Genomic DNA, 12233 nt, shown 5'->3' on the forward strand with positions numbered 1-12233 from the left:
CAGAGAGTTCAGGAAGGTGTTCAAAGAATTCTTGTCCCTCAGAGCAAAACAAATGCATTAACCATGAGGCTTTCCTCTATGCGCTTAAGGAAGTGCCACAGACACGAGCATAATGTGTGAAAACCTTCTTTCTCTTCAGCCACGAGAGAGAAGGAACTCCTGGAGATGTCAACAAGAAGGGAAGGGCAGTGACATTTTGCATTATGTATGTACTATGTTTTGACCTGGTTTGAACTTCAGTGTTCTGGTTACAGTGCACAATATCCACAAACCTTATAAGCTGAGCACATCAGCGACATTGTGTGAAACTTCAACAATTAAAATGTTGTCCAATGCGCGCAATCCCAGATACTTTATTTGCTGTGAGTATCAGCTGAACCATCAGCCTGATTACTGATGGAACATATTTATATAGAGAGGAGTCACTTTAGTCTGGTGCTCAATTACATGTGTAGATGTGAGTCTGGTGGTGCCTGATAACTAAAAGGCACATATTTGTTTACATACAATTTCATATATATCTGATTTATTATTCCTATTACAGCGCCTTCTACCTTGAGAAGGTCCATCCTAGACCAGTGTGTGGACAAAACACATGCCGACAAATCGAGGACAAAGGGATTGAGACCTGGTCTAGGAACACTAACAACAAATCCTACATCGAACCTCACCTTTAACTGATGGAGAGCAACAATCGATATAAAGCGATATATTGAAAAAAAGTAACCTGTAGAATTGCTGCACATTAAAGTAAATTAACTAATAATGAACTACATAACCACAGCTGTGAGACCTGGAAGCCAATTATTTCTCAGTAGAGCCCTTGTTTGTGATCACCTTACAGTGCTCACATTATCATCCACGCTAGAAGAGATGGGAGCCTGGGGTGTCTGGTTACAGAAGCTCATTTACATACAAAGGGGGTGACAGCCTGTTCACAACGCACAGCATAACTTGTTTACGTAAAGTGCTAGTACACAGAACAGGGTAAAATCTTGTGTCTCTTTTTTCTATTTCTTCAATATGTCCTGCACCTCGCTCTCTTCTTCTCTTTCTCTCATTTCAATTCATTGTAAATTACTCAAATTCACTATTGCTTTTTCAGCACGGCACAAGTCGGGGGTTGACACAGTTTGAAGGGGTGCCCCCACTATTATCTAGAAAAGGGACACAGTTCCACCTAGCTCTTTAGCCTGCGACTTGGAATTGTTACTTTGTTTCTTGCATCTGCAGACACAGGCCTCAGAGTGTTTGTAACTGTCCGTCCCACTAGCAGTGATCCCTTTATTTATTTGTGTGAGTGGCGCATGAGAGGAACAGAGAAATCCGCCCCTCTATTGCTTAATACACTGTAAATGTGAAACACTTTGGGGCTTAGGGGCTGGATAAAGAACGTCAGGAAACAAACACAAATTAAAAGCACTTTTGATTTATTCGCTGAAAACTGTTTAAAAATGTAAGTTACAAGTTCCACATATCTGTTTAAAAATATTTACACTTTCAGTCATTTCCGAGTTTAGTTACAAACTGATAGTGGGAAAAACACATCATTTATAAAAACTGATACCAAAATCTTCTTTTTAGAATATTTTATGTTTCTTGCTTTTTGTTTTTAAAACAGGCCGTCGATCTTTCATGTGAAAATTATTATAAGGGCCTGATATCACTTCTTGTGACGTCACTACTTGTGACATCATTGTGATTTGCATATGATAATGGGCTCCTTCACTATTTTCCTTATTTGTGCCCTGTTTATTAAATGACATGGGTCTATAGATATTCAAAATAATTATATAAATTCACGGGTATTCAGCCCATTTCTATGGTGATGTCACACATTGACAAGTTTTCGGCTGCTTCTTCTATTTGAAAACAAATCACCTGCCGTTCCCCCTCCTTCCATTTCTTTTTCTTTTTCACCCCCTTTCTTTGTCTCTCTCGCTCTCTGTATCTTTCCCCCTCTCTATCTCCCACACACTCCTGTTAGCTTTAGCATCATGAATGTCACTGCTGGCATTCATATGACAAATCCTGAGGCACATTTCAGGACAAAGGACAATCAGTGTGGAAGACGATTTGCTCGGAGTCCAACAGATTGTCCTGGCACATATATGCTTTTGATGTGGAATTTCACTATTTCACCACATTCCTCAAACAGAGTCTGCTGCTTACAGTTGCTCAATTATGGTAAAAAGTAGAGTTTAGCAAGTCGCAAAATGAATAGGGAGAGCCAAGTCGGGGAGGAGCCGCGGTTCACACTCAGTTATAAGGCCCGAGCTGATCAATCAACCGATAACAGTGTGTAAAAGGTTCAGCAAATGTTACTTAAAAACAATGTATATTTTTGTATTTATAAAGTTTTATATGCTCTTTTATATCTAAAAATAGGTTATTTCTTGAACACCTGTGTTTCGCTTTAGTTTATTACATATACTGCAGTGGCATTTGTTAAAAGTAATACATACATTTTACCAATGAAGCTTCCATCTCCAGAGCCCTGACATGCCTACTTTGGGTGTGTTGGGTTTATAGGTTTTATCACTAATCCCACAAGTTAGCTGAAAATACCATTGTTAGTCCCAGTATTGTTCAGTGTTGCTTTTTACAGGAAGTGTGATCAGGTGCGATTTCATTTTTTTCTTTGCATCTCTTCTTCACCCAATAAAAATTAAGAATGTTTCTTTCCTTTTAATCCACATTGTGCTCGCCTCCAAATGTGTATCCTGGTGCATCATGTTGCTTATCTTTGTGTACGCAAGTGAGCAATCTCTGGAAACAAACACTTTTCTAACTTTGAAAATACTGTTATCTGTTTTTCTTCTTTACTGCTAGTCGGGTCTTCTATCAAAAGTCCTTCACACTTTCAGCGCCCTTCTATGTTTTCTCCCTGTGTGTTCGCTGATGACTTTGTAGCTCTGATAATCAATTAAAGCTCTTCCCACATTCATTGCACTTGAATGGTTTTTCTCCTGTGTGAGTTTGCTGATGATACCTTAATGCTGAAGAGAAGCGAAAACTACTGTCACATTCACTACAATAATAGGGTTTTTCCCCCGTGTGTGCTCGCTGATGACTCTGAAGTTGTAATAACCAACTAAAGCACTTTGCACATTCACTGCACTTGAATGGTTTTTCTCCTGTGTGAGTTCGCTGATGGCATGGCACCTTAATGCTGAAGAGCTGCGAAAACTACTGTCACATTCGCTGCAATGATAGGGTTTATTACCCGTGTGTGTTTGCTGATTACATTGTAGGTCTGATAACTGTCTAAAGCTCTTCACACATTCACTGCACTTGAATGGTTTTTCCCCCGTGTGTGCTCGCTGATCACTTTGTAGGCTTGATAAATGACTAAAGCACTTTGCACATTCAGTGCACTTGAATTTGATTTTCCCCTGTGTGTGTTCGATTATGTGTTTGAAGTTGTGATAAGTGACTAAAGCACTTTGCACATTCACTGCACTTGAATGGTGTTTCCCCTGTGTGTATTCGCTGATGTGTTTGGAGGTTTGATAAGCAACTAAAGCACTTTGCACATTCACTGCACTTGAATGGTGTTTCCCCTGTGTGTATTCGCTGATGTGTTTGGAGGTTTGATAAGCGACTAAAGCTCTTTGCACATTCACTGCACTTGAATGCCTTTTCCCATGTGTGTCTTCGCTGGTGTCTTTGAAGGCTTGATAACAGACTAAAGCTCTTCCCACATTCATTGCACTTGAATCGTTTTTCTCCTGTGTGAGTTTGCTGATGATTCCTTAATGCTGAAGAGTCACGAAAACTACTGTCACATTCACTACAATGATAGGGTTTTTCCCCCGTGTGTGTTCACTGATGAATTTGTAGGGATGATAATTGACTATAGCTCTTCACACATTCACTGCATTTATATGGCTTTTCCCCCGTGTGTGTTCGCTGATGGCTTTGAAGCACTGATAATCGACTAAAGCTCTTTAAACATTCACTGCATTTAAATGGCTTTTCCCCAGTGTGTGTTCGCTGATGGCTTTGAAGCAATGATAATTGACTAAAGCTCTTTACACATTCACTGCACTTGAATGGCTTTTCCCCTGTGTGTGTTCGGTGATGTCTTTGTAGGTCTGATAATCGACTAAAGCTCTTCCCACATTCATTGCACTTGAATCGTTTTTCTCCTGTGTGAGTTTGCTGATGATTCCTTAATGCTGAAGAGTCACGAAAACTACTGTCACATTCACTACAATGATAGGGTTTGTCCCCCGTGTGTGTTCGCTGATGAATTTGTAGGGATGATAATTGACTATAGCTCTTCACACATTCACTGCATTTAAATGGCTTTTCCCCCGTGTGTGTTCGCTGATGTCTTCGAAGGTTTGATAACTCACTAAAGCACTTTGCACATTCAGTGCACCTGAATGGTTTTTCCCCCGTGTGTGTTCGCTGATGGCTTTGAAGCACTGATAATCGACTAAAGCTCTTTAAACATTCACTGCATTTAAATGGCTTTTCCCCTGTGTGTGTTCGTTGATGTCTTCGTAGGCTTGATAACTGACTAAAGCTCTTCACACATTGACTGCACTTGAATGGCTTTTCCCCTGTGTGTGTTCGCTGGTGTCTTTGTAGTTCTGATAAGTTACTAAAGTACTTTGCACATTCAGTGCACTTGAATGGTTTTTCCCCCATGTGTGTTCACAGATGACTTTGAAGCACTGATAATCGCCTAAAGCTCTTTACACATTCACTGCACTTGAATGGTTTTTCTCCTGTGTGTATTCGCTTTTGAATTTGGACGTTTGATAAGTGACTAAAGCTCTTTACACATTCACTGCACTTGAAAGGTTTTTGTCCTGTGTTCGTGTGCTGATGAAGCTTGAGTAGTGATGACAAACTAAAGCTCTTGCTGCATGTGTGTCAGTCTTCTTTCTTGGTTAGTGTTTGTGGGTTGGGTATATATTTGTCTATATCCCTTGACTGTATTTCCTGATGGGCCAATATGGCTGATAAAGCACTTGTGTTTTTTCTCACACACTTTATATGTGTGCGGTATTTTACACATTTGATTTCTGTTTTAACAATAAAATGCAATAGCCACCAAATATTTGTCACACTCCTAATACGTAGAAGGTGTCTTTGTAGGTGATTGTGCCTTTAGATTGGATTATGGCTATGCACGCTTGCGGGTAAAGATGTATCTTCCTTTTGGCCAGTGCAAATTGCGATAGTCTGTTGTATTGTAGATACAAGAACTCCTCCTTCCTTTACCCGTCAATTGTCTGGCTCCGCTCTGTTGGGCTTTTCTCTGGCTGTTGTGAGTTACCCAGAAAGAGCTTACAATTCACCTAGAGTACTAAATGATGGCTTGTCATTATATTAGAAAACAGAGCTCTGCCGTAATCACATTATACTGATCCCACGATCAAAGCTGGTGTTGTACTCTTGTTTATACAGGAGGTTGTTGGTTATTGTTGTTGCCTTAATTTTGTAGTGGTCATTTCTTCGTCTCGTGGCATGCAGGTGCACAGCTCAGCCTCTTACAATCACTGAACTGCCCTTGATGTTTCATCCGGGATCTGTCTGTTTGTGTGCAGGTTCCTCTGTCGCTGACTGCACTGATGTTTTGCTGAATACTGTAGCTCATTATTTCTGCTATTATTGAAGACTTACAACATTAGCTTCATTATAGATGGTCATTTCATACATTCAAGGATGGTTTTCTCTTGGATGTAAAGATATTTAAAATTACTACAATCCAATGAGAGTGGAAGAAAAGAATAATAAGTGACACGTACTGCACAGAAGTGTAAATCAATCTACCATTATCATTCCATGTACCATTGACCTACTGCTGATGTTTGCACATGGATGTTTTGCCGTCTATCAAAGCAGCTTCTTTGTTGAAAATCTTACTCAACAGTTTGATTTCCATCATACCTACTTACCTATGTACTGTTTCTGACCTTACAATATCTCTGGCAGACATGCTGTGCTGTCTGTTGCTACATAAATAGGAAGTAGATTCAAACTGCAGGAAGAGTGCAGTGTCCCTGCAGTCAGAGGCCAGGCACGAGGACAATCTGGCGCAAACAATGCAATAGCACGAGGAGAATCTGATGCAAACAAAGCAATAACACAGGTCAGGCACTAGAAGGATTTTATGCAAACAATGCAATGCAACAATTCAATACAATGGAGAAAGGAGTTGGCCTAATGGCGAGCATGGTCGACCTCAAATCTGTGGAACCAGGTTCGCGTCTCGGCAAGGATGCGCAACATCCTGTGATTCTGGGCAAATCACTTAATCTCCCTGTGCCTAACAAAAATTAATGTGTCCTCATGTAATGCAACTGGTGCTCGTGTAAAGCGCTCTGATACCCGATACCTTCGGGTCAAGTTTGCGGTATATAAAACTCTGCTAAAAAAAAAAATGCAATAACATAGGCCAGGGACTTGGAGAATCTGACGCAAACAATGCAATAAAATGGGCCAAGCACTAGAATAAACTGATGCAAACAATGCAATAACACACGTCAGGCACTAGGAGAATCTTATGCAAACAATGCAATAACACAGGCCAGGCACTAAGGAATCTGATTAAACAATTCAATGACACAGCAGGCACTAGGAGAATATGATGACAACAATGCATGAACATAGGCAAGGCATTAGGAGAATCTGATGAAAACAATGCAAGAACACAGGCCAGGCACTAGGAGAATCTTATGCAAACAACGCAATAACATAGGCCAGGCACTAGGATTGATGTAAACAATGCAATAACATGGACCAGGCACTAGAAGAATCTGATGCAAAAAATGCAATAACACAGGCCAGGTACTAGGAAAACCTTATGCAAACAATGCAATAACACAGGCCAGGCACTACGGTTGAAGCAAACAATGCAATAACACAGGCCAGGTACTAGGAGAATCTTATGCAAACAATGCAATACCCCAGGCCAGGCACTAGTGCTGATGCAAACAATGCAATAACATGGGCCAGGCATTAGGAAAATGTAACGCAAACAATGCAATAACATAGGCCAGGCACTAGGAAAACGTTACGCAAACAATGCAATAACACAGGCCATGCACTAGAATAGTTTGATGAAATAATGCAACAACACAGGCCAGGCACTAGGATTGAGGCAAACAATGCAATAACACAGGTAAGGCACTAGGACAATCTGATGCAGACAATGCAATAACACAGGCCAGGCACTAGGAGAATCTGAAGCACACAATGCAATAACACAGGCCAGGCACTAGGGTTGATGCAAACAATGCAATAACACAGGCCAGGCACCAGGGTTGGTGGAAACAATTCAATAACACAGGCCAGGCACTAGGGTTGATGCAAACAATGCAATAACACAGGCCAGGCACGTGGAGAATCTGATACAAACAATGCAATAACACAGGCCAGGCACGTGGAGAATCTAATGCAAGCAATGCAATAACACAGGCCAGGCACCAATAGGATTGCACCCAGTGGAGTTACTAACAGATGTGCTCCGTGTCCACCAGCAAGAAAACTTCTATTCTATCTGTAAGTTCTCTTGAGAGGTGAGCATGTAATAGCTGGCGGGATCCAGGGTACTGTGTGGACAAGAGGGTGGGAGGGCAAAGACTAGTTTTATATGAACTGAAGCATGGGCAAAATGAGCAATATTTTAGGGAAGTATTACCATATAGTAAATCATGCAGAGTCTGGTTTTTGTTGGGCCCATGTATGGGATATTACGTACCAAGTGGTGTCAGAGAGATTATAATCTTCCCTATAAGTGGCATCTGCTTTACAAAGAATTTCAATACAAGGAGTGACTCTAAACAGCAGCGGCGGGGCATACAGTGAGAGGAGAGAATGCACATTGTCACTAACGTTATGGAACAGCACACAACTTTAGAGGCTACATAGATACAAGGGAGACACCTGAAATGGGCTCTGCACCTCACATGAATCTAGTACATGAAAGCGCCTTTACACAGAGACCAAACATCGTTGGTGGGTCCAAGGGGAGAAGGAGGGGCTCAGAAGGAACACAAACATAGAAGGAAGAGCTAGTAGGTGTTCAGGGACATGTTACTGGAAACTGACTACTCTAGTCAGTAGTTTCATGGACTGGTTGTGGGGACGGTAGTCCCCTACAACAAGCAGCTTTTGCTCCACGGCTAAAAGAAAGGACTCAACCTTCTTACTATTCATTGAATCTTTATTTCGACATTTTTTCAGTCATAAAAGATTACAGTAAAAACAGTGTACATGAGCAAAAAACATAAAATTATCATTTCATAAAAGCAGATTATCAAGCGAATTATGCAATCACTATGTAGATTCAACCCTGGGTACCGCTCTGATGAGGGAACATCTTATGAACCACATTGCTAAAAGGAACTTTGAGAGTGCAAACACTATATGTGGTGATGTGTCAGTCTTAAACACTCATTGCAACAGAGCATTTATCAAATCCCAAATTCTTACATAGGGGTACCAGCCAATGCTTTCTGGCCTTTCTGTAAGCGGGGCAGAAGAAGAGCCTGTGCAGTTCATCCTCCTTGGTCGCGCCGCATCCAGGACAGGATTTGCTCGTGGAAGTCAACCACTTGCCTACAAATGCCCCTAGTGGCAGTGTTCCATGCCTCCATTGGATGTAAAGCTTCCTTGCTCCTACTGGATAGATAACATTCAAAAACTCCTCAAAGGCATAAGAGTGTTTGAGTGTTAAAAAGGTTGTTGTCAAAGAGCCAGCTTTGGAGTCATGCAGCCATATATTCTGTTTGTGATCCATGAAGGACTTTGCAAGCATTTTGCCTGAAACCCCCATGCATGCCCGGTCTGGATCATACCAGAGGTCCGATATTCCCATTTTCCCTAGTTTGTTTTTCACGAATGCAAGCCAGGGGATTTTTGCTGCTCTACCATGACACAGGACATCCTTTAGTTCAAGACTATAATTGGACAGTTCTGGGGTTATCCATAGCCTGCGCCAAAACCCCAAAGGTTTCAGAGCTTGCTTATCCTGGCTAAAACTCAGTCCTAAGTCCAATCTCAGTGGGAGGAGAGGAGTGCTGTGTGGGAGTGCAAGTAACTGCCTTAAACTTATTCTCCACATTAACAATTCCCGGTCTACAGGAGTGCCCCACCATAAAGGGCCAATGCCCTCACCTTAACCTTGTAGATCTCCAAGGCGGGGCTCACTGGCTTGAATGTAGACGTATTTGTCATTTTAAGGATGCCACCCACTAGTTGGGAAAGTTTGAGTTGAGATTTCACCTGTTGGGGACCCCAGGAAAGATTTTCATTGATCGTCACCCCCAGGTATTGAAAATTCTGTACCCTCTCCAATCTAACCATGCCCAGGAGCGGAGTTGGGAGGATGAATGCCGGAGGACTGAAAATCATAAATTTAGTCTTATCGGCATTGACTTCCAGTCCACGGCAATGGCAAAAGTCGATAAATCCATCCAGCACACGCTGGATCCCCATGGGGGACTTGGAAAGCAGGAGGGTGTCATCGGCAAACATTATCGCTAGCACCCTCCTGCCTGCCAATCTGGGTGCGTCGTTGTTGGGAACTGCATCCAAGTGCCATATGACACCATTCACATAAAGGCAGAACAGGGTTGGTGCCAGGACGCACCCCTGCCTCACCCCCCTGGAAACTGGAAACCGGGACGACAACACCCCATCCCTCCCACATCTAACCTGTGCATAGTTTTGTGTATGCAGCCTTATCAGTACCACTAGTATTGCGTTTGGAACTCCCATGTACAAGAGCACCGCCCACAGTTTGCACCTAGGTACTAGGTCGAACGCGGACCAGAGGTCCACGAAGACCATATAGAGGCTGCCACCCTCCAGTATGGCCGTCTTCCAGAATAGCATTATGAGGCGGAAAATCTGGTTCACAGTAGATGTTTTTTTCCTAAATCCGGCCTGATAGGGACTGAGGATATCATGCTCCTCAATCCACTCTTGTAGTCGGGGGAAGGTTTTTTGAGGCACATCTATGAGGCTAATGGGCCTGTAATTGGTTGGGAGCAGAGGAGAGCCCTTCCTAAAGACTGGGACAATCTCCTCTTCCAACCAAGTACCTGGTATCTCCATACCTCCCAAAATCGTGTTGAAAAGGGCACAGAAGTAAGGGGCCCAAATCAACGATTGATCCCTGAATAAGTCACCGGGGAGCCTGTCTAGGCCAGGGGCCTTACCCATGGCCAAATTCCCTATGGCAGTAAAGACTTCTTCGACTGAGAATTCATGCTCATCGCCTTCCCCCAGTCTAGATGTATGTACCAGTGGACTTTCTAGATCTGCAACTACTGTGTATAGGGACTTAAAATGGAGCTCCCAGACCCCGCCTCTATATTGGGTTCAATTGCGGATCTAGGCTCTCTTGACCCTGTACTGACTATAGCCCAGAATTTACGTGCATCTCTAGCATCTAATGAGGAGGAGAGATTAGACCATTTGTCCATATCCCACTCCTTCCTAGCATGGTTCATTATTTCTTTGTATTGTGATCTTAGGGAGCGAATAATTGTTTTATCTCTCCCATCTTTAAGGGCCCCGATAAGCTCTGATTTTACCTTCCTACAAGAGGCGTTGTACCACGTAGAAAGAGGCATCCTACGCCTCCTGTTGGAGCCCGGGGGATTAAGAAATTCTGTTAGGCAGGCTACTAGATCCTGGTACACGCACTGCATGTTATCGTTAAAGTCTGGTACCACGGGCTGAGAAATTAAAGAGCCCACCTTCTCGAAGAAAGGTACAACTGCACTATATAGTTTAGGTAGTGCATCTCGTGATGCGACCAGTCTATCCCAATTAACTCTGCTTCTGTTGTTGGTTATGGCCAACCCTTCTACCGTGTCCAGGCCTGTTTCTTTTCCATTTGCCTAGGGCCGTGGGCACTCTATCCTCAGACTCAGTGCATTGTTATCACTGTCCACCCTAAACAATACCTCGAAGTCAACGACCTTCGGCCATAAACATGCCTCCACCATAATGTAGTCCAGTCTTGACTCATGGCCACTTTTGTTAAAGGTACACTTGGACGGAATGTCAGATGGCATGCAATCGTTGCAAGCCCTGATAGAATTATTCAGAGTTAGGGTCGTAATCTGAATGGCCAGAGGGGACCAGGACTTCGGATGTGGGGACTGGCAAGGCAGAATTCACCAGTGTTCATCCTCGCCCGTCAGGGCTCCCTCATTTAGACCACTAAGTGGCTCATAGTAGCAATTCAGGCCCCCGGCCACCAAGTAATGTATGTCCCTACCAAGGGAGGCAAGGAAGAATGATATCTCTTCAATGGTTTTAGACTCGCTTGCCACGCTTGTTGGGCGTGAGTAGACGTTTACGATGGCAAGTTTGTAGAGGTTTTGCCAGGACAGGAGAACACACTGAATATCATCGGAGTGGGTCGGGATAATCTCGCCCGAGCAGCCCAAGTGTAGGCCAACCCAAATGGTGAGGCCCCCCGATGGTCATCCCTTGCCTCCCCACCGTGCGGGAATATTATATGCTGCAAAACCCACTTTGTATTGTTCCTTCCTAGCCCAGGTTTCTTGGAATACATATATATCGCTGCCGTCCACAAAGGTGCCCCACTCTGGGCAGGCCAATTTGTTTGGTAAGCCTGCCACATTCCTTTTTTTAAAAAATCTTTTTACTGACAATTTTCCATTATACACACAAATTCCACCCTCCCACCCCCCCACCCCCCAAGACCAATAATATACGAAAAGACATATTACAATCATAGATCTGTGGTTAATACATTAAAGTTCATTAGGACATATGCGGAGGCAGCAGTTAAATCATGATGAATAGATAGTAATACGAGATAATAGATATATGGCAGCCTATGTATGTCTCTGAATCCACTGCAGCAACGATGCCCAGATCTGCAGACCCTTTTTTCTTTTGTTAGATCCTTTATTTTTATAAATTGCAACTTCAAGACTGCAGGTCGTAGCCTAGCCCTCCATTGTTGGAAGGTAGGGGGATTGGGATCGAGCCAAGAAGAAGCAATACAGAGTCGGAGGATTGCCATGCCCACAAAGATCAACCCTTGCATATTTTCCTGCCGCTCACAGTTTGCGACCCCCAACATAATTTCTTCAATTGAGACGTCCACTCTTATTTGGCACAATTCAGACAAGAATTCGGATATATCTTTGATCAGAATATTTAGCGTGTTGCATGTTGCAAACACATGTATAATATCAGCCCTAAATAATGCAGAACGTGGACAC

General features: G+C 42.9%; 2 pseudogenes across 2 annotated transcripts in view; one reads left to right on the forward strand and one right to left on the reverse strand.

Moving 5' to 3' along the window:
• LOC144805939 (uncharacterized) overlaps window positions 1-12233 on the forward strand; it is a 372336-nt pseudogene that overhangs the window by 242130 nt on the left and 117973 nt on the right. The window lies entirely within an intron of this gene.
• LOC144805942 (uncharacterized) overlaps window positions 1732-12233 on the reverse strand; it is a 68716-nt pseudogene continuing 58214 nt past the window's right edge. The window contains exon 2 of the transcript XR_013605635.1: window positions 1732-5690. The product of XR_013605635.1 is annotated as an uncharacterized LOC144805942 (transcript). The remainder of the gene's footprint in view (window positions 5691-12233) is intronic.

Source organism: Lissotriton helveticus (genome assembly GCF_964261635.1).
Source record: "Lissotriton helveticus chromosome 1_1 unlocalized genomic scaffold, aLisHel1.1 SUPER_1_unloc_34, whole genome shotgun sequence".
In the NCBI taxonomy this organism is placed as follows: domain Eukaryota; kingdom Metazoa; phylum Chordata; class Amphibia; order Caudata; family Salamandridae; genus Lissotriton; species Lissotriton helveticus.